At 38.9% G+C, this 24,743-nt stretch overlaps 1 protein-coding gene and 1 long non-coding RNA gene across 14 annotated transcripts in view; one reads left to right on the top strand and one right to left on the bottom strand.

Annotated features, from left to right (window-relative positions):
- Window positions 1-24,743, bottom strand: part of LINGO2 (leucine rich repeat and Ig domain containing 2) — a 1,171,177-nt gene that overhangs the window by 14,492 nt on the left and 1,131,942 nt on the right. The gene's annotated exons all lie outside the window — the stretch shown is intronic.
- Window positions 9,381-12,119, top strand: LOC131491801 (uncharacterized). Its single transcript, XR_009251654.1, has 2 exons — window positions 9,381-9,481; window positions 9,960-12,119. It is a non-coding gene; the product is annotated as an uncharacterized LOC131491801 (long non-coding RNA).

Genomic DNA, 24,743 nt, shown 5'->3' with positions numbered 1-24,743 from the left:
CCAAGCAGGTTTCCTGATGCCAGCACAGAGCCTGCTGTGGGGCTCAAACCCACGAACTATGAGATCATGACCTGAGCTGAAACCAAGAGTCAGACGTTTAACCATCTGAGCCACTCAGGCACCCTTACTGTATAATTGAAATAGAGAATCAGAATGGAAATTAATAAAGGGAAAAGAATTAAAAAAACATACAATGGAAGCAAAAGGCTATTTTCTAGCTAAAATTTCTTATTTTCCAAAGTTCTGACCCAGAGACCTGTTCTCCTTCAGAGAGGTGTTCAAACTGAGTCTCCTCACTGTAGTAGGAGCATGGTAAAGTTAAAAGGCACTAACTTTATGCTTATTAATTCATGGTTACTAAACATTTTGTACAATCTAAATTCAGAGTATTGCATTGGAATGCATCGCACACTTTGGGGGAAATACATTAAAAACTTATGGAACAGGCTTTTTGCTCCTGACATTTCATGTGTTGGGATTCTGTAAGAGCGGTAGGAGTCAAAATTGGGACAGATGCTGGAATGGGAACTCTCACTCAGCCCTCTGTGGACACTCTCTACCTTCCATGCTCCCACTCTCTCTCCCAGTGCAGTGCTGGGCATGGCTTTCCATCTTACTGCTTGGCACCAATTGGTACAGATAGAGTATTAGTGAATATTCTTCTTTCATTTGAGTTACTTCCTATGAGGGAACTGAGAAATCACATCTTAATTGATTTCTTGGTTTATTTCTTTCAGTTGCAAATATATACAAAGGGATGAGAACTTTATATGTATACATATACACATGTGTGCATGTGAGTTGATACCTATTTATCTCTTTGGAGATTATAGTCGCACACTACATACAAACACACTATACATGGTAATACTGTATAAAGTGTGTGTGTGTATAGTCACATGTATTAGGGAAGCTTGTATGTATTTGCCAGTTGATTTGTATTTTGGTAAACATTTCCTAGAGTCCTAGGGAATCATATTACCTGCTAATTAACCTCATCTGGATAAATTGTCTTGAAAGAAAACTAATAAATGACTCAGCAAACCCAAATTTTCATGACTAAAAATGACAGTCAAAAACAAAGTATGAAAGAGCTCAGCATTTAAAATAGCTTGCATAAGGTAATGGATTGTAGCAATTCCAACTTTGTTTTATGGAAAACAATGTCATTTGAGGTTTTAGTTCAGCCACTTCAAGGGTATAATTAGTGTTATGTTTGTGTGAAAACTTGAGTATTTGAAAGCAAGTGAAACCTTAATTTGGTACTTTGATAAGAAAACTGATTTAAACTAGGCCTATTAGTACCTAATAATGTGTGGCCAGAAAAAAAAAAGTCAATACTAACTAAATTTCTGGTACAATTTATTTATAGGCCTTGTTAAGGACTGTCCCATTTTACATTTCAAATAATGATAATAAATTTATGACATGCTTACTTGAATATGCACTATATTCTTCAGTCCTCAAGACAACCTCCACTGAGAGAGCAACTGTTCTCCTTACCACCTTATAGAGATGTTGAAACTGAGTTCTAGGTCAATTTTCTTGTACAAGGTTATACAGCAAAGAAGGGGTAGAAGTGGGATTTCAGCTGAGGTCTTTCTGGCGCTAAAGCCCAGTTACTTTGTTAAAAACAACTCTGGGGATGCCTGGGTGGCTCAGTCAGTTAAGCATCTGACTTCTGCTCAGGTCATGATCTAGTGGTTCGAGGGTTCAAGCCCCACATTGGGCTCTGTGTTGACGACTCAGAGCCTAGATCCTGCTTCAGATTCTGTGTCTCCCTCTCTCTCTGCCCCTCCCCCACTCACACTCTGTCTCTTGCTCTCTCAAAAATAAACAAACATTAAAAAAATAATTTAAAAAACCTCAACTTATGCTAACTAATTTGGATGTAAATTAAACAACAACAACAACAACTCTGGGTGACAGGTGGTATTATTTCTTTTCTATTTTTTTTTTATGAAATTTATTGTCAAATTGGTTTCCATACAACACCCAGTGCTCATCCCAACAGGTGTCCTCCCATTATTTCTCTGTCCTTAATGGAATATGCAATTGGGGCTTAGGGAAGTCTGAGCAACTAGATCAAGGCCATTCATGCAGTAAGTGGTAGGGCTAGGATTCAAACTCAAGTCTGTCACTGACTACATAGTCTAGCTTAACCTCCTCCATCTATCTTTGCAAAGACACAGAATCCACCATAGCAGAGGGACAAAGAACTGTTACTTCTCAACATATTTTATAGATTAAATAAGTAACACTCATTATATAACTTACTGGTTTTAGCTTTACTAAGGTCTCATAATGGTGTATTAATATTGCATGTTCTCAGCATGGCAAAACCCAAGGTGGGAAACACATTTGTGTTTGCTCTGGTGATCTAGGTTTTCCATAGATAGAATGGCCACAGAGTACACCACCCAAACTGGGACACTTCTGTAAAGGGGTGGAGGCAGTATTCATAATAATGCTGGGTAAGAGGTGAAAACACTGCCCAAGGCAAAGAAGGATACGTGGCCACTATCCTGGAAGCATATAGATTTCCTTCCTCATAGCCATATGTTGGTGTTTCCCTTGGATTCTGGGGTTCTGCTGTAACATTTTTTATACAGGAGGCTGATCTCAAAACTGAGTACTTTCAATGTAAATCTGAAGAAAAATATATTTGTTTCATCTTGATTAATATAGTTTTAGGAAAAAAACTCTCTAAGATCAAGTAAGACGTATGGGGTTAGAATCAAGAAAATTCTCCTGTCTTTCGAGGGCTATGCTATCTTTACAGCCAAAAGACTATAATAGTAAGGAGTTTGTATTTTAACCCCAACTAAACATCACTGATTTTTGTGTTGTTTTTGCTGTGAGAAGAGAGATGCTTATGAATTCTGTTATCCCTTGAGGAAATATGTTGCCTTTGTCTCTCCATTGTTGTTTTGAAGTCCAATGTGATAAATTCTGGATAATGGGCTGTGCTATTTTCATATCAGCCATTTCATAATTAGGGGCTGAGTTCATGCTCAAAGACTTGGAATTCACAACCAATGATCAAGAAATCATAGACATAAAGGCATGCCATGGAAACAGAAACACATCATGGAAACAGCACAGAAAGGTTCCAATGCCTGATCTTATAACTGCTGATTAATTCTGTTAATCATGGCACTTAAACCCAGGGAGCCAGTTTCCTAAGGTCAAAGATAATACATATTTTTCAACTATTTGTTGAGGTTTTTAAATGAGTTGAAGCTCACAACATGGTTGGCATGTAGGAAGCCCTCAGCAAATCTTGGTTCTCCCTTTGTTTTTAACTTAAAATAGCAAAGTCTCACTGTAAGTTTTATAACTACACTGCATAACTGCATTTTTTCACATCAATAACATAAAAAGTCACTATCTTTCTTTTCTAATCCCTCTTTCCATTTTCCTTTTTTTTCTTGTTCTACTTTATTCCTTCTCCCCTTCTACCTCCCCCTCCTTCTCCTCTTACTCAAAGATTTAAGGTAGACAACATGTTGTAAAATATACATAATGTATATGAAAAATTCTATTTGGCCTTTTTAAAAATACTTATCTTTTAGAGTGAGAGAGAGAGTGAGTGGAAGAGGGGCAGAGAGAAAGGGTGACACTATCTGAAGCAGACTCCAGGCTCTGAGCTGTCAGAGCCCAACGCAGGACTCAAATTCACAAACCCCAAGATCATGACCTGAGCCAAAGTCAAACGCTTGACCAACTGAGCCACCCAAGTGCCCCAGTGATTAATTTTTAAAAGGCCAAATTTGGGGGGCACCTGAGTGGCTTAGTTAAATGTCTCACTTTGGCTCAAGTCATGATCTCACAGTTTGTAGGTTTGGGCCCAAGCATCAAGCCCAAGCATCAGGCTCTGTGCAGACAGCTCAGAGCCTGGAGCTTGCTTCGCATTCTGTTTCTCACTCTTTCTCTGCCTCTCTTCCATCCTCTCTTTCTCTCTCTTAAAAAATAAACATTAAACAAATTTTGATAAAATAAAAATTATTAACCAATCTAATAAGTCAAGTTTGTAATGCCTTTGGGGAAAGATTTCAATGACCACATCTCTTATAAAGCTAACACTTAAAGAACATGCAAACGGATGACAACATTTTTCCTCTGGAGGGTAAAATTCTCTGGAGCGAATACACACATGAATATTAACTTTAGATAAAATGCTCCTCAAAATTAGTTTGATTCCTTAAAAGCAAAGAAGATGTAAATATTTAAATCCCTTACTATCCTTACATGGAAACTTCTGTGTTCGTGTTCAGGTTTGTCTTTCTTTTTAAGTTTATTTATTTTTGAGAGAGAGTGTCGGGGAGAGGCAGAGAGAATCCCAAGAAGGCTCAACACTGTCAGCACAGAGACCCACGCAGGGCTTGAACTCACAAACTGTGAGACCATGACCTGAAATCAAGAGTCATTCCCTTAACCAACTAAGCCACCTATGCACCCCTGTTCATATTTTTTTATTCCTTTTTTTTTTTTTTTTTGACTCTTGCCTTGTGGCCTTCAGTAATGGGTTTGGGACAGAACCAAAGTCACAAAAGGATTCATAAAAAGGGAATGAAGGTACATGGGTAAAAGAGGGGGCAGTTGAAGAATCAAATTGCTTTGTCTTCATTTAGGTGATGATGAGGGCATTTAAGGATTTATTGTAGGAATTTGATTTTTCAGTACTTTTTAGCATCAGCAGCTGGGTTCCAGTAATTGAACAGTGATTACTGTGTAAAGATGTGAAAAATAGATGTTAATTAGATAAAATTGCCTGAAGAGAACAGCAACGTTTGGGAAACCTGGGACAAAAGAAAGACTTTCTGCAGGTTTAACAAGGGAACGTTTCCCCTCCTCACCCCAAATCCTCCTTTCTCTATCCGCTCAAAAATCCCCCTAAAACTCCTCCAACAACTTCTGTTTGTCACAAACAAGTCACTATTCCAGAGTACCTTGCCTGGGGCAACACTGAGTTATACAGGAAGCAAATGCTGTGATTTGAACTGGACTCACCACCACCACCACTCTTGTATCTTTTTTTTTTTTTTTTAAACCAGTGAGGCCAATGTAAAGAATGAAAGGCTTTACTGTATTTTTCATGCAAGTGGAGATTTTTGGTGTTCCCAAGGGAGAGAGCTGGCTTTGTATTTTCTGGTCCTGAGAGAATGAATGAAGGTCCTAGGCAGCTGTGCTGGGATTCAGGAGAGCAGCTGCCCAGAGCTACAATCCTCAACGATGCCCCCATCTGGGTCCCTTTCCCTTTCTGTCAGGACTGAGGAAAACAGCTGCCATGGAAGATCTTTTGTTTCTCTGCACTCTTCTATTAGGAGTTAAACAGGTTCTCAGAGAAAGCTTTTCAGTGGCTTTAGAGTGCTGGGGGTAGGGGGTCAGTGTAGTTTTGTAGAATGAAATTCTACAAATTGTGAAATCCCTTGAAAAACCTTCAACACCATCCGTACAATGCTGGTCACCGTAAATGTGTTCATTGCCACATGGTATTGCATGTTTTCATTCAGGGATTATGATAGCAGTAAAAGTTCCATCTAAAAACACTTTTCTAATTACCAAATTGAATTCTTGACCATCAGTTTGGGGTTAACAGGGAGTAGGTTAGTAACAAAAGGTTAGTATATAGAATATATAAAGAACTTATACAACTCAAAACCCCAATAAAACAAATAATCCAATTAAAAATGGGCAAAAGTCATGAACAGACATTTCTCCAAAGACGACATATAGTTGGCCAAAAGATAATGAAAAGTTGCTCAACTTCACTCATCATCAGGGAAATGCAAATGAAAACCACCATGAGATACCAACTCACACCTGTCAGAATGGCTAAAATCAACAACACAAGAAATGACAAGTGTTGGGGAGGATGTGGAGAAAAAGGAACCCTCTTGCACTATGGATGGGAATGCAAACTGGTGTAGCTACTTTGGCAGACAGTATGGAATTTCCTCAAAAAAATAAAAATAGAACTACCATATGATCCAGTAATTGAACTCCTGGGTATTTACTCAAAGAATATAGAAACACTAATTCAAAAGGATATATGCATCCCTATGTGTATTGCAGCATTATTTACAAGAGCCAAAATATGGAAGCAGCCCAAGTGTACATCAATAGATGAAGGAGAAAGAAGATGGGACATATGTATATATGTACATATATACATATGTATATGTGTATAATATACATATATACATATGTATATGTGTATAATATACATATACATATGTATATGTGTATAATATACATATACATATGTATATGTGTATAATATACATATACATATGTATATGTGTATAATATACATATACATATATGTATAATGGAATATTATTCAGCCATAAAAAGAGTGAAATCTTGCCATTGGTAAGAACATGGATAGATCTAACAGCACTAAGTGAACTAAGCCAGTCAGAGAAATAAAAAAAACCAGACTTTAACTATACAGAACAAACAGATGGTTACCACAGGGGAGATGCATGGCGGAATGGGTGAAATAGGTGATGGGAATTAAGAGTACATTTATCTTGATGAGCCTTGAGTAATATATGGAATTATTTAATCATTATATTGTACACTTAAAATTAATATCCTACTCTGTTAATTACACTGGAATTAAAATAAAAAATTACGAGGAGTAGGTAATTAAAATACTATTGAATGCATTTAATTTACTCAGAGATTGAAACTGCAGCCACTACTAATGTAAGTAAAGAGAAAATTTCTTATCATTTTAGGGAAAGAAAGGGTCAACAGGTTGAGATTATTTACATATTTGCCCTAATTATGTGGGGAAATTCCAAGCCTATTTAAAGCTAGAAAATTCCAAAATGTGACTTGATTTTAAGAAATGATACAACACTCAAAGACAAGAAACTTAGAAGCAAAGTACGGTATTAACTTATCAAACCTACTCCAGATACACTCCACATTCTTCATTCTGTTGCCAGAGGAGTTATTACAGATCTCAGCTTCTGATCACCATTCTAGGACTCTAAGAACAAGAACCTGGGGGCACCTTTCCCTAATCATGTGTTTTAGCTTTAGGGACGTTGACTACAGAAATAATTATTTAGATACTTAATAGCAAAGGGATAGGAGATAAATTCTGTGTGTCTAATCTACATTTTTGGTTACTGGCAAGAATTCAGTGATTAAAGTTAAGAAGTCAATACTGTGATTAACATTCTACTTAATGTGCCCATATTAGTAATGTACCACTTAAAATATCTTCCTTCTTAGAAGTCACTATTCAGGAAAAATGTGTGTAATGTGTGTATTTGGTTTGGAATATACGACCAGTGGTATGCTGGTAAGTGTTTAACAACCTGTTCTCCAAAGAAAAAAATGTTTGTTGTTGTTGTTTTTTACTTTTTGATGATTTTCATGGTGTTAATACTACCACCAGGGCCAACTTCCTGTTGACAGTGTGTTATCAGCACATCTATATAGTATGTCAAAAATGAACAATTGCCTTTTGCAAAGCTGGTGTTGGATCCATCACGCATAGTAAATACACCCAACTGCTTTGAATTAAATAGCTCCATATATATATTAACCAGGGCAATATTTTGTATGTTGTATACAATTTTGTATATCAACCTTATGTGATCCACTACACTTATAAAAAGTTGTTACTGGGTATAGGAGCGTTTGGTTGACTCAGTTGGTAGACCATGCAACTCTTGATCTTGGGGTCCTGAGTTCAGACTCCACATTTGGTGTAGAGATTACTTAAATATAGATTTTTTAAAATTGTTATTGGGTACAAAAAACTGGTATGCCTCATTTTACAGAACTTCCTATACAGCTGGAACTAATTTGTGAATTTCTCAAATTCATTACAGCAGAAACTAACAAAAGGAATTTTATTTGCATGTGTTAAAATGAAAATTCCCTCTGTCAAAAAAAAAAAAGCACATATTTATCTTTTGTGTTACTACATTTTACATCTGGGAGCTATGTGGTAAGTGAGAGGCTCTCAATCAAATTTGGTGCTGAGGATTTGTAAGCAAGTGTCTGTGAGGCTTTGTCTTGAGGACTGGAAGACAGCACAGACTGGTGGTTCTGGGGTTTGATTGGTTCTCTCACTAACCACCTGAATGAATGAAGTTGGGGAAGTTACTAAACCTGTCTGCCTCAATTTCCCCTCAGTAAACTGGGATAATAGTATCTCCCTCATGTAACTATTGCAAGCTTAAACAAGTTAGTATATTTAAGTGGTTGAAACAGTCCCTGCAACCTAGTAAGGACCACAAATACTGCTGTTTTTATGTCCATTTCAGGTTTTATTTTGAAAGGAACTTAAGTTATGAGTGTAGAACTTCATAAATACTGCTTTGGATGGCTGATTCTCCAAGCAGAGGAGCCAGCAATCTGTGTCCAAGCCCTGCAGTTCATTCCAATACACACTCAAGTGTGAAGAGGACTGTTTGAGCTTCCCACAAGGGATTTCTGTGTTCTAGAAGCATCAGTATTCTTTCCAGAGGAGTTGACTGATCAGCTGAAGACTACCTGCACCGGAATCATTGGTGGAACTTGCTTAAAATGAGCCAAGTTATGTGAAAATATTGGGGCATTTGGGTGGCTCAGTTGGGTAAGCCTCAAACTTCGGCTCAGGTCATGATCTCATGGTCTGTGTGTTGGAGCCCCGTGACGGGCTCTGTGCTGACAGCTCAGAGCCTGGAGCCTGCTTTGGATTCTGTGTCTCCCTTTCTCTCTTCCCCTTCCCTTACTCACACTCTGTCTCTCTCTCAAAAATAAGCATTAAAAATTTTTAAATATTTTCTCATAATTTGTTTTTTTAACTATGTCTTTGCACGGTATGTTAATAAAATAGCTCTAGAAGAATACCAAGATGATATTGGTTCCAGGGAAAGAAATTGGGTAGATGAGAGGCAGAGGAAGGAAAGAAAAATTTTTGTCTATTCTTGTCTCTTTTGAATTATAAAGGATACACAATTTAAATATTAAATATTGAAGTTAATAAGACATATCATTATAAATATATGTAATAAATATAAATTTATATATATTACATTATATATATAATTTAAATTATATAAAATATATAATTTCATATATAATTTAAATTATATATATAATGTAATATTAATTTAACTTAATATAATTTAAAATAATCTAATTTATATATACTTTAATAATTTAATGTATATTATATATAATTTAATATAGAATTTATATATATAATATAGTATATATATATAACATTTATATATAATTTAATATATAGTGAGATGTTTGGGTTTTACCCACAACATACTAAATTAGAACCCAGAATAGAACCTGCCCAATCAGAATCCTTGTGATAGATTTTCAGAATCTTCATGTAGTTTAGTTGCCTTGGTTATCATGGTAATAGACAGGCAGAAACCTATCCTGTGCTGGTTGCTTGATGTTTCATGAATTGCTCTCTTCACTAGACCAAAGGACAAAAGGAGACTTCTCCGTATGTGGATTGATGGAAACCATTATTATGGCTTGTATCACTTAGAAAGGCTTTATGTGTGATGGGGTATTATTCCTATGAGATAGGAAACATGGGTTCTAATCTAGCCCTGCCACTAACTGCATAACTTGGTAAGACCCTTACCTTTTCTGTCCCGGAGTTTCCTTATCTATCAAATGGGGACATTAACAACTGCTCTATGAACATCACTGGGTCAAATGAGAATAGATCTAATTCTGACACAATTTCTAAAGTACAAAATTAATGTAAAAGGTAATTTAATCTGGCATTGATTGATGGCACATTTTTGACATTTTAATAACATTTAGAATCTAGTTGGGACAGAAATCTCTTATAGGAAAAATGGGACACGAGTTTCTAATAATTTAAAAATTGTACAAAACTTCCGTCTAAAAATCTATTTTCCCTGATAGGAAAATGCAGAGAAGATTAATTACCTGTCTTTAATCCCATTCAGGTTGTACACAGTCTGTGGATTTTATAGTATCTCTAATACTATGAAAGAGTTTATTATTCCAACAGCACTGGACATATTTGACTTAAATTGATCTACAGTGCCCTTGCCAAAAGAAAAGCATTTGCTTTATCTGAGTTATTATTAATTAGCTTCCCACAAGCTGTAAAATTGCCACATGTGAACCTGCCCAAACATAACATGGAAGTAAATGAAGTGATGGCTTGAGCAATGAAATAAAATACAGGCAAGGTGCTTTTACTTCCTGGCACACAGGCCTTTCACCTCTCTGCCCTTTGCTACAGCAGAGAAGCTGACATCTGAGTACTACATGGAAGCTGCTGGGCCTCCTCAGTCAGGACACACTCCTCGACATCTCTGCCTGGAAGTCAGTTTTCTGGGATGGAAAGTGAACTCATTCTCACGAGCCATTAAATTCTCCAGTTTCGAAGGAGAGTCCTTTCTTCCTTGCAATCGAGCTGTTGCCTCATGATGCAAATTAAACTACTCTTTTCAGCTGAGGTAGGTCCCACGTTTGCTTTTCCAGAGAATAGTTTTTGAGACCAAATGGCCTGGATTAAGAAAACTCCGTGATAATAAAAGAATAACTATAATGTATATGCCAGAAGTTGTGCTGGGTTCTTTCCGTGTATCATCACATTTACTCATCACCTCTGTGAGGGAGGAACTGAGTCACCTCTAGACACAGGAGACACAGATTCTCAGAGCCCTTTGGAAATGTGCCTGATTTCACAGACTAGTAATAGGTCTGGCTCTATCATCTCTACTTTCACCGACTGCAAACATGGACGCTTCTTTCTAAAAGGAGACTATTTAAAACTTTACTTTCATTTTTTTTAAAGGGATGAAGTGGTAGGAAGGAAATTCGCTAGGTTGTAGGAAGGTACAAATTTAAATTTTGTACCCTTTATAGAGTTCCCAGGTGAGTACGCACTAGGGCAGCAGGCAGGCTAGCTGGGAAAGAATTATTTGTGTGACAGTAATATACTATGAGATCCATCACTCCCATGATACTTTACAGAACCTTCTGTATACTTTTTTTGATCTAAGTTTGGTTCCAAACACATAAATCTCTGAGAAATCCCATGAGAAGATCCCACTAAGGCACTAACAAAGATGCCTGTTCCAAGTGACTTTCTATGTAAATGCAAAAAAAAAAAACAAAAAAAAAACAAAACCTGTAAGCAAATACCTTCAAATTCATAAGATACTATCTTTCAATAATTATGCAATATTCATGGAAGAGTCGCTAGGCATTAGGATAAAATTTGGACTTTGTCTACATTTTCAAAAAGCGTTGGACCCAAAGGGAGAAAAGATGGTAGCATCACACCACGGCAGAAGGAGGCACTTCACCGTCACTCCTACTGGTAAGAACCTGACAATTAAACCTTCCTGGACAACAGGGCAAGCTTCTGCTGCTGGGAACATTCATACCCTTCTGGATGACTAATTCATTACTTTAGTAGGTAGAAAGCTCCACGGGTGCCGAGCAGTGTTTTTTCGGTGGCTTCCCCTTATCTCCTCAATGATAATTATTTTTTTTTGCTTTTGTACTTCCCCCGGTTGCCATGACTCCCCGGCTGCTAGTATAAACAAAAATAAACTATATAGGAGCATCCATTACAAGTGATGATATTCTAGGGAGAGCTTTTGACTGCATATCCTCAGAAGACAAGCTTTCTTGGAAATAAAGGAATGAGTATGATAAACAGCATTATCACTATACACTTTTTAAATATTTACTACTGTGTTAGTGAAATATTTAAAGTGATTATCTGAAATGTGCCCCCCCCCCATCACAGGGGAGCCTGAATATGTCACTGTCTAATACAACTGCCTAACAATCTCACATTGCCACAATGCTTTCCAGAAAACAATTCATGCTGAAGAGTGAATGCAACTGTTTTTATTTTTAATAGGCAAGAAATAGATCCCAAATTAACTAAGTGCTGAGACTAGGCATTAAGAGATGCAGCAAGCTGTTTGCCCCAGATTCAGGCTGTGCAAACAAGCCCCAGTAGGCTTCTATGAAAACATCATTTTTGTTTCAGTGGAGTGTGTGCTTGACTGCTTTTAGCTTGCTCTTCCTGGATAGTGTCACTGGAAAGAAGAGCTAATAAAAGTACCCATCAGACCTGGCTACCCTGTGTGTGTTCTTTGTGCCTTGCACCCTTTGCTCCTGGGATGGGATGTAAGAATGCTTCATCTCCAGATTTAGCTTTAGTAATGATTCCATCCTGCATTCTAAAAACTTTTCAGGCTTCTTTAGACTCTAAATGAGCCATCCTTAGCTGAACTGCAGTTCAGTGTAACAGATACCTTTAGAGGGACACTGAACATGTGGCTGAAAGTGGACTTAGCAGGTCCTAGCAGCTAGATTTTATTTAATGAAGTGTCTCCGTGACTGATATATAATTTTCTTTAATATAACATGTAGCAGCAAAGCCTAAGGCACCACCAGGTAGCTCTGTAGAACTCTCCTGCACACCTTTTACTAAACCTAGTGATGCAAAGTTGAAAGCTGGAAAATACAGAGAAGTAGTTCTTTTGGATTTGTAATCAATATCATTGAGAGCTTACTGTATGCCACATACTGTGCTTAGCACTTTCTACATCATCGAACTCCCCTAAGAGAAAAATGGCAGTATTTCTCTTTTAGAGAAGAACACAAAGCTGAGAGAAATTAAGTCGTTTGCTCAAGCTCATGTAAGTGGTAGAACTGGAGCTTGAACATTGGTCAATCCTGTTCTAAACTCCATGCACTCAACTGCTGAACCAGAGAGAGGAAATTCACTTCACATTGTGAATTCACTAATCTGTGGGAGTGGCTAGATGCAGCACTGGGTTGAGATGGCTTCAGAGGCTGAGTGTGTGAAATCAGCAACAAGGAGAATCAGACTGATCAGCAGTGCCAGGATTTGCCATCTTTGCTTCATCTTACTGTCCCTTGGTCACTCATCCATATGTCCTATTTTGGTTTCTTGTAAGTTTCACATTACGGAAAGAAAAGCAGTGAGGGGGAAGACTTATGGCTGGGTGTACCCCTGGCCTCTGTTTTACTTGGTGATCTGGGGGGTAGTCACTTAGTGTGTCTTTTATTTATGATTTGAAGAAATGAAATTGGTTGGTCTTCACTATTACAGACTTTATGTGTAAATATGCATTTTAAAATGATAATATCAACTAAGTAATTTCTAAATTGCCTTGTGAATTTTGTTTTATATTGTTTTATAGTCCCCTTCTGTTAGTAATCTACCTAAATGACAAGAGAAAATAGAGTAGAGGTACATTAAAATATATAATGTTCACATAAAGCAGAATCTTGCCTTTACTTCCCCTCTAGCTCATGTCTGCACCTCACCACAAATATTTGGAAGAGTATTCTGCTGTGACCCTTTGATATTAATGGCAATAATAAAATGAAACATCTCCTGGTTATATAACATTAAAAACTTCTGTTATCACATATTGAAGGACAAAGGCTTACAAAGGAAAAAAATCCTAAAAGCAACCCCTTCCAGATTTAAGAAACCAAACCCTTCATATACCTGAGAACGGATGAAAATCAGTGTTGTTTTATGGTCATGAAAATGTGGCTCCTCAAAGGAGAGATCACATCTCTGCTGTGTCGTAATTGCCACTTCACTAATTAAGGCTGCCGGATTCCACCTCCCATCCTGTGTTGACATACGAAGGGGCCGGAGCCTGGGGTCTGTAGTTCCTTTCTCCATCAACAGATATTCTGAGTGCTTTCGCTTCTCCTTCAGTGGGTAACATGAATTTTGTCTTGATACCAAAATGCCAAGGTGCAAAGGAAGGATGCCTGTCTAGTCAGGAGGAAGAAAATAATGTGTTCCTTTATTATCTCTTCCTTTGACACTGAGGAAGACAAAGGCCTGGCTCTAGCTGTAATGTCCTCAAACCTGCAACATGCCAAATACCTTTTTATGCCACCACTCACTCATTCCCCTGGAAATGAACTCACAAGAAAATTTATGAATAATCCATGTTGCAGGTTAAATCTGAGGCCCTCAAAGTGAACTGCTTTTCTAGCAAGATGGTGCAGGACACAGCCACTGGAGGCACACTGTTCAGCATTCTGACCACCCAGGGTTGCACATTATTTCGTTTCCCTCTGAGTTCAGGAGACAGAACATATTGCCATTGCCTTTCAAGAAAGTATCTTCAATGTTTTGACCGCCATTGACAAGATGATTAGCATGCCTTTAGCCATCTTTGTGAAACAGCAGATGTTTGCCTTGGCATTTTTCCAGCCCTCCTTGTGTCCTCAAGCCTAATGTTTGTTTTTCATTAGACGGTGTGTTTCTCATCTCTCATCCTGTGTGATGGGGCTGCTTCTTGGCCTTGCCATACAGTTGCTTTAATTTCACATATAAGAAGTTGGCCTACTTGGGGTGGCTGAAGATATTCCCTTAGCCCTGGCCCATGTCATCTGGGAAGAGGCTTAGGCAGGTGGGGGTGGGGATGGGGGATGGGGGGGGGCAGGGAATGCAGAAGGCAAAAGGATCCTGAAGTGCTATTTTCTTGATGAGGACTCTGTGTTTCTGTTTAGCTTCTAATGTGACATAATGAATTATGAACTAAAGGTAATTGGGAGATTTGTGCCCTCAGTGCAGAACAGAAGTTTAATGTATGAAAGCAAACCACAGGTCAATTAGGAGAGTTGATCAATATTTATATTGCTCTTTAATGAAAGGAAATAACCCCGATAGATTTGCCTTGAAATTGCTGATGAGTATGTATTTGTAGTCAACACATGGAGCTTTTCATTGATCTCAGTCAAATTAAAATTTTATTAACAAGTCAGACACCCATCTGTATATTTCCAGAAGTTCCCTTTAAAAGCCAGTTCATACTACTTGCCTTCTGTTTCTCTCCCTCTGCCCCCTCCCTCTCTCTCTCTGAACTAACATGTAAGTACCTGGTATGTGCTAAACACTTTCCCGTTTATATCTCACTTAATCCTCCTAACAAAGTTGTAAGGCAATATTATCTCCATTTACAGATAAGGAAATTGAGGCAGAGCAAAGTTAAGTGTCCTGCCCTTTATCACACAAGAAATCAAAAGGAAAACAAGGACTCAGAGAGTCCAGGTTTTCTCTGACCCAGAAGTTCATGTTATTTCTGTAACCCCACACCATCTCCCGGAGGCAGGAGGAGGGTAATTTTGTAGCCGGCCCTTATTTGAGTGTAGAAGATGGGGAAGGTTGAATGATGATGCTGACAGGAAATGTGCCCAGACAGTGAGCCTAGGAGTTGACTCAACCCACCCAGGAGGGGAAGGCCTTGGGGCTGCGGCTCCTGCTTTGTTTAGAGAGCAGAGCTTCATGTCCATCTAGATTAGTGGAGGACCAACCAGTCAGCATGGTGCTTCCAGGTCAAGTGATAGAATTTAGCACACGCGACCCCACCACCTTCTGCAATTCAGTTTGGTCCCTTGGTTTTTAGAGGCTATAAAGCAAATACAACAGAATTCTTCACAGTATTTTTACTCCCTGACTGTTTGGATTGAGTCTCCTCACTTTGTTCAAAAGCCGGTTTTAGACATCCAAGCCACATGCAGCACGTTAGATAGCGTGAAGTTTAATCAATAAAATTGACTAGGAAGTAACTCAAAAGCCACACCGCCTGTTTCCATGCTTGATACACTGGGAAGACAGTTCTCATCTTGTGTTTGATCTACAGACTCTTTGTGAGAACTCTAACTTTTCCTTCCTGCATGAAATTTTAAATTATAGCTTGTGTTATGTGCTGTGGGCTGCGGGGTTACTGTGGCAATTCACTCTGAGAAGCGTCTTAATGAAGATCACACTAGAGGTCAGAGTTTTTTCTCTGTTTCTCTTCCGCACATTGGGACCCTGTTCCCAAATGCGTGGTCTGATGCATATTCACAATCTCCTCATGAATATACTACACATAATTCATAATTAGGCCACTGTTAGGACTCAGCTCTTTGGTATAAAGGAAATGAAACGTACTTAAGGAACTAATGTGTGAGAGATTTCCAGAAATGTGAGCAACAGTTCAAACCAGTGAAAACACACACTGGCATGCAAACGGACACACACACGCATGCCCATGTACACCCACAGGCCCAGATGCACACACACACTCAATTCAGTGCTGCCTGCCGGTCAGTTCTGTCATAGGAACATTACAAGCATTAACTCAATTATGGTAGGTTCCATTTTCTTCCTGCTTTGAGAATGGGAAATGGAGGCATGAAAAGGTTAGGTGACTTGCCTTATTTTGCTCGCCAGGCTGATAAAGGGCAAAATGGGTATGTTAATACTAAGCAGTCCAGGTATAAAGGACGCATTCTTAACTATGCTACTATCCTGGCTCAAGATTTGTTCTGAGAGCAGAGACCATAGATGTGAATCTCAAACCCAGCTCTGTGATCTTGGAGGAGTCACTTAAATGATGCTCATCTTCAGTTTCCTATCTATACGCTGTGGTTAATAATATCAACCCCATGTGACAGATGAGAGGAGTTAATCAGAACACAAGGGCATTATGTAAACTGTAAAGTGCCATACCCATGGCATGAATCAGTTGTGGATGCAGCGCACAATCTACATTGTGTCTTCCCTACTTTGTTCTCCTCTGTTACCGACTCCATCCCACAATGGATGGGACACTTAAAAAAACATAACACTTGAAAATAACAATTTCTAATTAAATCCAAGCAATTCTTGAAATGTCTTCATAAATCATGATGCTAGCAATAAGTGTATGAATATGTGATTTTATGTCTCAGAAAAATGAGGAAATAATTTCAGAGCAGTGGGAACAATTTTTTTTTGCCGCCTACTTATGGAAAATATGTGCAACTCGGAGGCTCTGTAAGTCCAAGTGCTAACTCAATATTTATTAATAGAGACACTGTCATCATCAAAACCATGAAACAGGTGAAGACTGGTATTCTGCACCCTAAGTGCAAGGACCAGAAGTGCTCCTCATTTGTCCAACGCAGGTGCAACCTCAGCAGAAAAGAGGCACCATGTGGAGGTGATGTACAAAGTGGGATAGGTCCCAGGTTAACTCAGGGTTTACAAAACTGAGTTCAAGTCTGGCATCCATCCCCAAATCATGGAGTGCTTACTACTGTGCCAAGCCCTGTAAGGTAGGTAGGGGAGCTAAAGAAGCATAGAAGGATCTGGTTCTTGCATTCCCTGGGGCTCTCCTGCTTTCCTGGTAGCTATGTGGCCTTAGGTCAGTCATTCATCTAAGAAAAGCCTTGGTTTCCATATCAATAAAAGGGAGCAAATGAAGATTCAGAGAGGTAAAGTCCCCTTTGAAAGTTCATAGGCTAACTGGAGTCACCACAAACACTGGAATGAACCCTTCAGACTCCTATTCTGTGCTTTCCGTGCCTGGATTTCATTATCCCTTCTGCAATTTGTAGCAGAGCTCGCTGCATTTACTTAAATTTGGCTACAATATGCTGAGATATAGGTAATTAATTTGTGTTCACATTCTGCTAGGGTTTGCTTTTCATTGCCAATGTCCTCTTTTTTTTTTTTTCCCCAAGACTAGAAATGACTGCTCTTTGAAAAAAAATAAATAGTTAAGATAAGCCACAGACTGGATATATTTTTGCAAATATGTATCTGACAAAGGGCTTTAATCCAATTTATAAAGAACTATAAGCGATTAATTGTAGAGTGTTCTCAGATTTTTTTTTTCTCTTCTTACGCACTAGAGATTTCTGGCAAGGTCTGCATCAGAACCTCCCTTCTCCGTCCCTCCTCTGCCCCAGATGGGTGTAGTTTGGGCCAGTTGCTGGGCTCTGCAGGGGTAACTGATAGAAAAGGGGACAGGAGAGAGGGAAATAGGAGAAAACAAAACCAAGGGCTGTGGGAGTTTTCGCAGGTCTGGGAAGGGGAGCTGTAGTTGTGTGGGGCAGTGGATTGGGAAGAATCTACAGAGATTTTAAAATTTATTGCTGGGGGATTTCCTGTCTCCTTTATGATATAGAATCATGCTAGTTTGAGTTGTTTTAAAATTATTCTTGGTTGCTGGAACTATGTTCATTTAAGTACAATACTGCTCTGAAATTGATCCATGAGGGTCACAGGTTTATGAACCTTACAGCAACTGCTGGCTTAATCGTATTAGCAGTGGAAGGTTACATGTGGACCTTCCCAATGCATCTTGGATGTGAGAACCAACCAGGCTTTAATAGGTGAGCAATGAGCTGTAGCACAACTGGCTGAAATCTACCAGGGGAAATGGTATCAGCAAATGGAATCGGATCTTCTGAACATTTGTCTTGTTAAGTACAAATACCTACTTCAACACTTCTTCAAAGCTCCGAGTTAGAAGGAAGATACCTTACAGTCTATTCTTTCATTATTATGCCACCTGGTGGCTAAAACTAGCAGTCAATAGGCCTGAGCTTTGGTCTCTAGATTGAGGTCTGGGGAAAATACAGAAAGAGCTTTGGTCTTTTCTGGGCTGAGGAGATGGAATTCGAGGACACTGACAAAATCAGCGTAATATTTAATCTACTTTATGTGCTTCAAACTCTGAAGCAGAGATCATGGCTAGGTCTTACCCTTTAAAATGTTACATTCTAGAAACAGAGGAGGGGAGGAGATTGGCATTTACTGAGATCTATTAGTTTATATTCATCCTCTTTTACTTTTTAAAGTCACTGCAACACCCCATGTTGTGGTTTTAGAATTCCCATTTTACAATTGGGGAAAGACTTAGCTTAAATGACTTGCTCAAGTTATAATTATCACAGTAGATGTTGAGGAGAAGAGAATAGGGTATTTAATTATAAAATAAAAGCTGTAAACAATGGTGTTTGGGGGGAGAAGTTTAACTGAAGTAAGAATTTCTGTTTAAAAAGAGAAATTCGGCACATGTGTGTCTTGACTCTGAATTATTTTAGTTTGACAGTTTAGGTGTGATATAAATACATGGAAATGAGACAACAGAACTGTTAGGACATTCTTTCTGAATGGGAAGAGAGGGCGTGTCTAACTGTAGCTTCTCACTCCTCAAGATGGGTGTCACAACACATCAGCTATGTGCATCATGTGTATACAACATGGATTTATTTTTCTCCCACTCTTTGGTTCTGAATGTGCTTTGATGTGAATATGTGATAATTTTAGTTAGTCAAAATAGTATTTCAAAGTTTACAGCTATACAGGATGAGTAAGTTCCCAGCAATCTGCCGTACAAGATAGTACCTATAGTTAACAGTAAATTATTGTGTACTTAAACATTTGTGAAGAGAGTAGGTCTCCAAGTAAGTGTTCTTAACACAAAACAAAGAACAAAAGGACAGAAGAAAACTTCTGGAGGTGATGGAAATATTTAGTACCTGAGTTGTGATGACGGTAACAAGAGTGTAGACATGTGTCCAAACTCACAAAATTGTATATGTTAATTAGACGCAGTTTTTTGTTATACCAATTATACCTCAACAAAGCTGGGGCAATGAGAAAATAAACGTGGTCCTATTTTCCTCTTAGAAAAAAATAATTAAGCAGCTGCAGGGCAAGGAATCAGGCATATGGTTCACAGTATGCATCCAACAAAAAATGTCACAATACCCCTGTTTTTCCCTCTTGTTCTTAGACACAAACAAGATACTGCTATCAGATTCTCAAAGTCCTTGGCTTGAACCCTGACCTTAACACTTAGTTGTACATCTTTGAATTTTTTGTAATGGTACCAACTCCCTCAGTCTTTGTTTCCTCATCTGGAAAGATGATAATGCCTTTCAGGTATTATCAGGAGTATTACTGGTATGAAGTGAAAAAAAAAAAAAGGAAATACTTGAGCACAATGTAAAGCATATAGCAGTTGGTAAAAATTATGGTCCCCAATTAGTCTTTATTATTATTGTTATTGCTCTTACAACTTTTATTATTTTACTATTCTTCCAGTGGTTTAGAGAAAAGAGTCTTTATATGCAAAATCATCTTGCAGTTTCCTACCACTTTCCCGAATATTTCAGTTAACAGAGCAGAAGAAAGGTAGATAACATATCAGGTGCAAACAGATAGCAGTGAGGTAAAAATTGCAGTGGTGAGAGGTTGATAGTAAAAATCAAACTAAACATGTTCTTTTGTCATTGACTGACTGGAACTGAGGATTTTCAATTCCCTCTCTAGCTTGAGAAACTTCTTCCCACTGGGAAGCTTTCACACCATGTTTATAACAGAGGAGAGACAATGTTATTTTCAGAAATTCCTCTGAGAAAGGGAATTGCATTTTGGGGGAAAGTATTTTGCTGGGTGGTAGATGTTGAGGTACTGAGGGGCCTGGTGTGGGCAGAATTATTATTATAAGCCTTCGGGTGGACATGATTTGGGAGAGGGAGAGAGAAGGGAAAGAGCATGAGAAGACAGAAGGAAAGAGCAGAAGACAGCCTACTGCCTGGTGTGATGTCCCACCTCTGCCCCTCCCCCCACAATCTTCAGTACATCCTCCAAAACACAGAAAAGTAAAAAGAGGGATAAAATCACCAACCACTAATAAATGATTGACTGAGGCAAAGGGGCAGAGTACTTTTGAAGAAGTACCGGTGACCATGGAAGCAGGAGTAGATGTAAGAGCAGGTATGAGGAAGGGAGCCATTCATGGCCATTAAGGAATGAGTTTAATACTCCCAGGCTATGTGTTGGGTGTGAGGGCACAATTTAACCAGAATGTTAGGAGTTGGGGCCTCTTGGTATCATTCATTCATTCCACAATACTTACTGAGGGCCTACGATGGGCCAGAAAGGCTGAGGGCCTCTCTCTGGTTTAGCACAAGAATGCAAATGAAAGAAGAGAAATACAGGTCTGACTCTGAGGGTAAGTGAGGTGAAAGTAGACCATGACTGGAGCAAGGAGAGCTTCTTCCTTGAGCACTTTCTCCCCAAAGGCTCCAAAGCTATTCTCTAAATGATGCAAAATCATACATTCTAAAATCATTTTTTTAACGTTTACTTATCCTTGAGACAGAGACAGAGCATTAACAGGGGAGGGGCAGAGAGAGAGGGAGACACAGAATCTGAAACAGGCTCCAGGCTCTGAGCGGTCAGCACAGAGCCTGATGCAGGGCTTGAACCCACAAACTGTGAGATCATGACGTAAGCCGAAGTCGGACGCTTAACCGACTGAGCCACCCAGGTGCCTCTAAAATCAACATTTTAAAGGTAAGTATGTGACAGGATGATGTTGAAGACTACAAGGAAAGAAGCTAAAGAGAGTGAGATACACACAAAGGTAGAAAATCTATGGTACCTTTTTTGGGATGCTCTATCACCACCCAAGATGATAAAGGACATGAAGAAATCTCCCTGCAGATCATTTTCTCAACTCAGACTCAGGAAGAACTACTCATGGGGAGATCGTCTATGGGGTGAGGGTGGGATGTAGTAATTGCCACTTTTTCATACCATCTCACTTAGAATTAACTTGTTTTGTGAGCTTGCATACCTATTATCCTTTCTACATCTCAGTCTCCTACTCAGTTGAGTTCAAAAGCCCACCTGAAAGGGTATTTATGAGGATAAATGATATGACATAAAATAAGCCAAACTTCTGTCACTCTAGATTTTCTTGGTAAGTAGTTACTACTTTTGAATTTGAATGATAAACATTTTCAAGGTGGCAAAATATGTCTATAGTCACAGAACAGTTTCTCACTTTAAAAATTAATTGGTTTAAGTACAGATTAGAATTTGAACTTTAGCTTTGAAAGTCCCATGCTCCAAACAGCTGAGATAATAACTCTAGATGACTTTTACAATAAATAAACAAAATGTTTGTTTTAAAACCATTTACTCTGAATGCCAAAAAAAAAAATCATTTGGCCCTGGGAGAAATAAGATTACATGTGTAAGTAACCTCTTGGCTTTATACATGAATGCTATTATCTATTGCTCAGACTATAGTCTTAGAAAAAATATCATGAATTCATGTGGAGCTACTAAGTTCAATTTATATTGGAATGAGGTGTCCAACTTCATTTATGACTCTTATCCAAAAGAAAAAGACCCAGATTCAACTGACCTCTGCCCAAACCCCATCTTCTCTAACTCTTCTCATCTCTGTCCATGGCACCACCCAGCATCCAGTTACTCTGGGCAAAAACCAAGAAGAGCTATCCTGATTACTCTCTTTCTCACACTCCCCTCCTCCCTGCCCCACACCGATTCAATTCATCAGCAAATGGATTGACTGTGCTATCTTAAAAAATAATAAAACTTGAGATATTATTTTGCACTTCTTCCATCCTGCTACCCTCATTCAAACCATAATTATCTTTTGCCTCAAAGACTGCAACAGCCTCTTCATACCCTGCCTCTCACCTACCTGCCCTTCTCATTTCCATGCAGTATCCAAGGCAATCAGGTCACTCTTCAACCTCACTGTTTGCAAAGTACACATCAGAGACTCTTGCATATTTTTATTATTATTTTTTTATTTTTGAGAGAGAAAGAGAAAGAGACAGAGAGTGGGGGAGCAGCAGAGAGGGAGACACAGAATTTGAAGCAGGCTTCAGGCTCTGAGCTGTCAGCACAGAGCCCGATGCGTGGCTTGAACTCACAAACCGTGAGATCATGACCTGAGCCGAAGTCAGCTGCCCAATGGAATGAGCCACCCAGGAGCCCCTATATTTTTAACATTCAGGTTTGTCTTCATCCCTTAATCGTTCTTCTGCAGCTATGCTAGCTTTATTAATACCTTTGAACTTTGCCAGATCTTTCCCACCTTGAGACGTATGCCATCTCTCTTCCTCCCACCTGGAAAGCCTTCCCAGAAAGCCTTTTGCATGGCTTGCTCTTTCACTTAGTTCAGGCCCCCATCCAAGGTCCTCTTATTATCCTTTGCTCTCACCCTGATTTATTAGTGTCCAAAGCCATTCTCCTTCTCTGAAACTGTATTGTATGTTTATTTACCTTGATCATGTAGTTTCCCAACAGAATAGAAGTTCCATTCAGACAGGGGCTTTGTCCTATCCACTGCCTCATTTTTAAAGTATGCAGAGTGTTTCTAATAAATACATGCTGAATGAATGACAGATTGAGGTGGGCATGCGTATGTATACAGAAACACCATTAATGGAAGGTTCTGGTAGGCACTGGGTGACAACATGCTTTGGGCAGACATGAGATCATTGAGAAAGGCCAGCATCATCATTGTTTATGCAGCAATTGTATCATCATTATGTTCATTATACAGCCAAAGACCTATGACCAGAACAAAAGGACAAACAACCATGTGTCAAACACTATCTGCACACTTGCATACACACTGTCTCACTTAGTTCTCACCCCAGTGAGACAGTTATTTTTCTCATTTAGGCCAGATGAAGAAATAGAGACATGAAAAGGTAACATCACTTGACGAAGTTCACACAAAAAAGCAGTGGAGCTGGGATTTGAACTTAGGTTTTATGACTTTAAGTCTAATATTCTCCCCCTAAATCTGTTCCTCCTATATTGCTACTAATTTTAGAAAAGATCAATAGAAGGAAAGAAGATGAGCACCTGGGTGGCTGAGTCAGTTAAGCATCCGACTTCGGGCAGGTCATGATCTCATGGTTTGTGAATTTGAGCCCCACATTGGACTCTGTGCTGATAGAGCCTGGAGCCTGCTTCAGATTCTGTCTCTCCCTCTCTTGCTCTGCCTCTCCCCTGCTCACACAGTCTGTTTCTCTCTCAAGAATAAATAAACATTAAATTTTTTTCTAAGTTAGAAGAACATTTATAAAAGAAAAAATTACTAGCAATAACTACCCACTATGCTAAGCACTTTATGTATATTATCACAATGAGTCTTTATCACAGTCTTGTGAGAAGAAATAACATCCCCATTTCAAAGATGAGGAGATTAAAGTATTCAGTGGTTGACTAAGTTGACCAATGTTACAAGGCTGGTAAGTGCAAGAGTCAGAATTAGAACTCAGGTCTGTCTGACACGGAGTCTGTGTGCTTAACCACTCTGCTCTACCACATGATCTCTGACAACAGGCATCAAGCTCCTTGCTCCCTGTAGGAATGAGATGTTCGGAGTGTCATGGAAACAAGCCTCACACACTCACTCTGCTATCTGGCATCTATTTCCTCACTGTGCCTAAAAACAGACAACTAATTTTGATTTGCTGAAGAAGCCCAAGAGTTCGGGGGCACTGTTGTAAAGAGCCACTCTTCATGACTAAGTAGCCTCTCTCAGCTTAGTTCTCACTGAATACAGACGGGTCAGGGCCACCCCAGGAAACCTCATACTTAACACAGAAGAACTAACAAAGCATCAAAAATCAAGGAAAAATAATGCAAACCCTAATTATTCTAAGCTCTGCTTTTCTTCCTCAAAGCATTTATGTGCAGGTACTCACACCACTGCATAAGGACTATGGTTCAACGCAAATGCAAACACACACACACACACACACACACACACAGAAGGGCTTCTCCACATTAAGGTGTCCTATTGAGCTTGTCTATAGCTTTCTCTGAAGGGCTTACAGAGGGTGTAGTTTTTCTCTCCAGGAGGATTCATTCGTGGTTTGATCTTTTTACCTCAGAGCAAGCATATGGACTATACGGCCTCTAAGGTTGTCCCATAAGCCCTCAAGATCTGTGCTCATATGATAAATCAAAACAAGATAGTTCAAGGCTCTACTTGCATTGTTTTTCACTGGCAACCACAATAGTGTACTTCTTTCAGGTTTGGGCAGATGCCAGTGTGAGAATAGCTTTATTTTTAGAACATTGGAATCGGCTG

The sequence above is a fragment of the Neofelis nebulosa genome, chromosome 12 (assembly GCF_028018385.1).
Source record: "Neofelis nebulosa isolate mNeoNeb1 chromosome 12, mNeoNeb1.pri, whole genome shotgun sequence".
In the NCBI taxonomy this organism is placed as follows: Eukaryota; Metazoa; Chordata; class Mammalia; order Carnivora; family Felidae; genus Neofelis; species Neofelis nebulosa.
The sequence above is the reverse complement of the archived record's forward strand: the minus strand, read 5'-3'. Positions and strand labels throughout refer to the sequence as shown.